This window comes from Xyrauchen texanus, chromosome 47 (assembly GCF_025860055.1).
Source record: "Xyrauchen texanus isolate HMW12.3.18 chromosome 47, RBS_HiC_50CHRs, whole genome shotgun sequence".
Classification (NCBI taxonomy): Eukaryota; Metazoa; Chordata; class Actinopteri; order Cypriniformes; family Catostomidae; genus Xyrauchen; species Xyrauchen texanus.
The window spans coordinates 4459512-4466080 of record NC_068322.1 but is presented as its reverse complement, the minus strand read 5'-3'; the positions used below and the strand labels follow the sequence as shown (position 1 = coordinate 4466080).

The following is a 6569-nucleotide window of genomic DNA, read 5'->3' as shown; positions in this document are numbered from 1 at the left end:
GCACACCAGTCATACACACACGTATACATATCTGTACAAAAACATGCACAGTCATACCTGAAGCGGCATTGCATTAAGGAATCATGAACGTACTGGCAGTTTGGACAACTTTAGTATGCATGTGTGCTAGAACATGTACGGGATTTGTCTGTACGGATATTTTAAGAGCATCAGTAGGAGTTGAAGAATGTGCAGCCACAGACTAGTCCATCGTCTGCTTGGACTGGGGAATGTCAGAACATTTAGCCATCCAGGTCCCCTGCGTGACAAACACAACCAGACTGCCGCCCACTTACCAACAGGAAAATGACAACCTTTAGAAGATCACCGAGTTTCCATCGCCGGTCTGTATGGAGAAAATAAGGGACCAAAGTTAGCGATTGCTTCCTGTCAGAGTGGGCGGCCGGCAGCGAGCAAAGACGTGTCATGTTCTTCTCTCCATCACCAGATTGGCCCGTCGATGGTCCAGAGGTCAGTAGCACAGCGACATCTACTGTGTCAAACAACTATTAAGCATTAGGATTGTTCCAGATTCAAAACAAGTTTACAAAAGAACTTAATCGACAGCATTTGTGGCATAATGTTGATTATTACAAAATGAAGTCCACTTATTGCTCATTTATAAAAAAGAAAAATGCAAAAATTGCAGGTACAATAAGGAACTTACTATGGAATTGAATAGGGCCAGTCCATAACTTTAAAATGCACTGTTTATAAAGACATAAACATACATGTTAACATGATTCAAGTGTCATAGAATCAGGGATTTACTGGTGTTATGGTGTTTACCATATTACTTTGTTTACCACTGTTAAGTCGTCGTGATAATGCAGTTTTAAATTTGATATAACTTTATACAGAAAATTTGTGATTTTTTTCACACTAAAAAAAAACTCTTGAAACTGTTTGTATTTAATGTTTGCAGACAGATTATTCACTTCTAGTTTACTTTAACCGTCTTTATATATATATATATATATATATATATATATATATATATATATATGAGCAACATGTGGGAATCATTATTATACCAACTCTTAAATTCCACTCATGCTTGACAACCAGAAAGTTTCCAAATACTTTTTGTCTTCATTTAGATCGGTATGCTATTTTGATTTTAACCCAATTTTAAAGCGTGTTTTGCTTGAACTGTTTGTATATACATACATATATACATACATACACACATACATGTTAATTTGATATTTTGTATCAAATGCAGTGATATTTATACCATTTTAAGTATGGCTTGCCCAGATTTTTGGGGCCACTGTACATATTGCCAATTAAAAAAAATCAGTTTTGCACCAACCTCATAACCATTGACAAAAATAGAGAATAACAATGAATACAAAAACAATCTCAAACTGGCCTTAGATGTGAAAATGTGGAATAGACTGTAGTAGATTTAATTTACATCCATTTTAAAGTCAACTGAATCATTGTCCCACTATAACTATATGAGTACTGCATACAACATCATTTCTGCTTGAGAAAACCTCCATCCACTTCTCATGAAGCATTTAACACATTTAACTTAACTGAAATAAACAACAAAATAAAACATTGTGCATGCAAAAAAAGCTATTAAATGCACTGCACATTTTTCTTTACATTTCACTCATTCTCTTTATTACAAATACATGAGCATGTGTGAATACTTTAGTGTTTCAAAGGCTACAACAACAGTATTTGAGTATAAAGTGCTTGTATAACTCCAGCGCACATCAAATAGACATCTGAGAACTTAAGATTGTTCACATTCAGAAAGTTGACAAAATGAAGAAGAGCTTCATGCTGTTATATAAAATATTACTGCACTTAAAGAACTTGTACATTTAAAATAAAATAATAAAAATCAAAGACATAACGTGCTTTACTCCACATGGCAAGTCCTTACTAATACAAATACTGGCCATGATGTCCCACCAGATCAAATCAAGGAGTCTTTGATTAACATTATCTAATTATCTAGTATTCAGAGTTTTTCATTCAGGTGGTCTTTTCTGTTGATAAAGACACACTGGATGTGTCTGGCCCGTGGGCTGCTCTTTTCTCTGCTGAGGGTGATGATGAACCTGCAGATGCCGTGTTTGGGCACCGAGAGAACACCTGGCTCATTTCCAGACCTGTGGGCAGAGAGCACTGCAGGTCCTCCACTAGGTGGCACACAGAAATACGGATAAATGCCCCATGACTGACGATCAGAGCATGGACAGGTGTACCTTGGACTCCATCATTGGCTAGTCCTGCAATAACAGGCAATTTTGGTTCTGATGGTCCAGGACTGGACGTAGAACACGGGTCGGATGAGCAGTGATCATCTAGCATGAGCTGATACAAGGATTTAAGGAACTTCTTGAAGCGTGTTGTCACCTGAATACACACATACAGAAACACGCTTCTGTTTCAGTTTGAGCAATAGCTGATTATAAATCATTTCAGACTTTTATTTCATGTAGGATGAACACAAGGTGTACCTGTTCCAGCGTCTCTCCACCAGGCGGGAGGTGTACTCTCGGCAGGCCTGTCCCGCTGCATTAGCCATGCTTTTCAGATCTTCTTTTGGTCTCCCTTCTGCCACCCCAAACCCCTGCACAATACATCACACACAAACTGAACTGGGGTTACATTGACAAATGATTCTGCACCCAGGACAAAGTTAGTAATGACACATGAGACACCAATGGATGTTTGGTGGACACTCACCCTCTCTCTGAGTAAAGGAACCAACACCATCTCAGTTGCAGAAGAATGAAGGTTGTTTCTTAAAATTATTTCAGCCGTCTTAATGGGAGTGGGGGAAAAGGGTTTTAAAGGAATAATTCACCCAAAACTTCAAAAAGAAAAAATCTGACAGGGTAACAGTCACACACACCTGAACGGCTCTCTGCAGGTTACTGGCGAAAACATTTGTGAAATGCAGATCTTTGAGATCACGGCCAGCTGCTGCTGCCTGTAGATGTCCTGTGTCCAATAGTGGTGTGTCAATGCCCTGACCTACACACATCAACACACTACCGAGGTGAACAGCTGACCTTAAAGGTAAAATCTAGCTATGCACTTTGCATTAACTTACCTTGAAGTAACTTATCTCTGTTGTATTGTGTTTCACCACTAGGAAAAAGAGCACATAATAACTTTAGAAGGGACAGCTGACATGCCATAACTCACACACACACACACAAATATATATATATATATCAAATTTGATGCTCAAATAATGTTTGCATGTCTTCTGCCCCTAACACTCATGTTAAATTAAATAAGATCTCAAACTAAGAAAATAAATATCAACATTCTTGTGGATACAGAACACAAAACAAACGGACAGAATCAGCGTACACTCACTTACTGACGAACGACTGTTAGAGCAAAGGTCAGCATAATACCACTCGACGTAATGGCGTTTTGCTGCCCTCCTGTGGTGATTCATATAAGTACACTACGGCAACTGTAATTTATATATATCACCACATGAGGGCGCCATATATTTAAATTCGTCTCACTAGTTAATAAAACGTCAACATTACATCGACAAATGTTGCTATCTGTTTCCTGTTTTGAACATAATTGTCCACCTTTTCTGTGTTTTTAGTAGGATATATCCCTGGCATCTTTGGATTCAATTATTTAATAATAATAATCAGGGCCGGTTCTAGACATTTGGAGACCCTAGGCAAAATGTATGTTGGAGGCCCCCCGCCATGCCCTCCTCCCCTCCACCTTTCAGAATTCACGAGTTCACACTTACATCAAATTAAATAGAGTAAAGATTATGCGTATTTGGCATGCTGTCCAGGGGAGGGCTCCAGGCTCTGAATTTTGGCCAGATTTACACAGTATTACATTGGATTGCATTGTATTTTGGATTGTGTTGTTTACATGCAATAAGAGATTATCAAAAATCAAAATGAGGAGATGGGGGCGGTGGAGGGATGCTGATAAACTGTAAATGAACAGAGGTAAGTCTGCAGTATATATACCTCTTATCTCGTTGATTATCTGAATGTGCTCCTCCCCAACTTTGTTAATAAAACATCATTTAATAAAAAAGACTTGAAAACAAATATGATTCCTAACCATTTTATTTATACAAAACCTGTTATCAGTATTTTTATATTTTTACTTAAATGTGCATATTAATGTAACTTTAATTAAGGTAAACAACAAAAAATCATCTGAAAAGTCATCTTTTTATTTTTTTTAGCAGTCAGGAAGTTTTTGCAGTAATTTGTTCAGTAATTTATTTATGGTATAACACACTAACCCACTATTTGGGATAATGAACAGTTTTGTTTTTGATAGACTAAATATAGTCATATTAGGTATGTATTGTAGAGAAATACCTTGATACACAAATCAGCTGCTAGTGGAAGTGAAAAGACAAGTTAATTTCGTCAACTGTAATTGTGTGCTTATTCATATGCTTAAGATTGCATACTTATTTTCAATAAATATTGCAACAGTATTTATGATTGGGAAACGAAAAAAATGAAGTCTATTATGGTCTATAGTCTATTATGATAGACTAGAGCAGTTAATGTAAGCTAAACATCTGCGTTTTAGAAGATATACAGACTGTTTTAAAACATAATAAACAATGCTTTAGTATAGTGCGTTTGCTCTTTTACTGACAAACTTGACTTTTTCTGTAGTGTTTTGCGAGTCAGCTCCTGACTACATACGCTCGGATTCAAAGTGTCAGAAGTGAATTCAGTCCATCAACGGTGCTCGCGCTCTTTTGAACTGGAAATAACCGTCAAATGATCTATCTCAAAATGACGCTGATCGTTAGAATCAGTTTATTTTTTACAATAAATTACAATCACTCAAAAATAGATGATACCTGAATCACGAGCTGCACTTTCTTTGCGTGCCTGCTTAGCCTTACGCTTAGCAGCCCCTGAAGGATGAGTTCGTTTCGGCGCCATCAGATAAATTTGCAGAAAAGTTGGATTTTATTCATCTACAATCTCTTCGTTCATAAATTCAGAGGTTTGGAGTGATTCGCATGTAAACGGTGATATTAGTGGTTTAACTACAGGTGAATGACAATTGTTATATCCAATGGACAAACAGCATAGTATTTTGCTGCTCTTGATTGGTGGATAAGCATGCGTATGTTTTGGAGGCCCCGCCTCCAAGGCCGAGGCCCTAGGCAACAGCTAGTTCGCCTATAGGTAGCGCCGGCCCTGATAATAATAATAATAATAATAATAACCATTTCTTATGAAACACAAAGATATCATCTTCTAGGAGACGCCTGAGGGCTCAAAAAGCTGAATTCTCACTTGAGCCACATTAAAATCTCAGGGTGTTTTTTGTTTTTGTCTTGTAGATATTATTACAATACAAAGTATATTCGCTTGATTATACTTATTAAAATGTGTACATCTAATACTAAAGGAAATTCCCCTCAACGATCTCTGTAAAATGATGCTAAGTGCCAGTGAAATTGCACATTGTACAGCTATTTCTCTATGATCAGACATGAATGATGTCTGATAGTATCAGATTTTTCACGGCCGTGTCTAGAAGGGATCACTCTTTTTCTTGCGATTGAACCAGAGACTAAGAATGGTGGAGAGGAGTCGGAGGAGAGAGAAGGAGATGAAATGGAGGTAGGATGGACACAGGTAGGAGAAGGGAGAGGTAAATCTACAAATGAGAGGAAAAAGAATAGCAGGGAAGGGTTAGCAAGTAGTACAGAGTGGAGGAGAGGGGGTGGGAGAAGGGATGAGTTTAAAATTATGGTCCAGTTCAAAGATAGTAGTGGTATGATAGGGATTAGTCCTATTGCTTTGACAAATGAGTTGAGAAGGTTAATTGGGGAAATTAGCAGTGCTAGAGTGATGCAAGTTGGGGCATTGTTGGTGACATGCAGCAATGACGAACAGAGAAATAAAGTGATGAGATGAAAAACGGTGTGTAAGCAAGAGGTAATGAGTTGTAGGCCAGTAGGAGGTAGGTTATGGATAAGTGGTGTAATTACTGGAGTACCCTTGGAGGTATCAATGGAAGAGATAAAGAGGAATATTGAGGGAGGGAAAGTTGGTGAGGCCAGACGTTTGCAGGTGAATAGAGAGGGAAGTAGAGTGGATAGTTTTTCTGTAATGCTAAAGTTTGAAGATGGGATATTACCAGATCGAGTTAAAATAGGTTATATTAGTTATCCAGTAAGAGAATATGCGAAAGCACCGTTAAGATGTTATAATTGAGTGTTATAATTGAGTCAAACATGGAGTGGTGGTGGTGTAGTGGGCTAAAGCACATAACTGTTAATCAGAAGGTTGCTGGTTCAATCCCCACAGCCACCACCATTGTTTGGCCTTGAGCAAGGCACTTAACTCCTGGTTGCTCCGGGGGGATTGTCCCTGTAATAAGTGCACTGTAAGTCGCTTTGAATAAAAGCGTCTGCCAAATGCATAAATGTAAATGTATAATTGCCAGAGATATGGACACATTGCTAATTGGCAATAAAGAGATGTGCTCATTGTGGAGGTGAGCATGATTATGGCAGGTGTGAAGCAGGTGCTGAGGTTAGGTGCTGCAATTGTGGTGGA

General features: G+C 38.1%; 1 pseudogene; it reads right to left on the bottom strand.

The window, feature by feature from the left end:
* Positions 1-1695: 1695 nt before the first annotated feature.
* LOC127639214 (fructose-2,6-bisphosphatase TIGAR B-like) lies at positions 1696-3995 on the bottom strand (annotated as a pseudogene).
* Positions 3996-6569: the final 2574 nt, after the last annotated feature.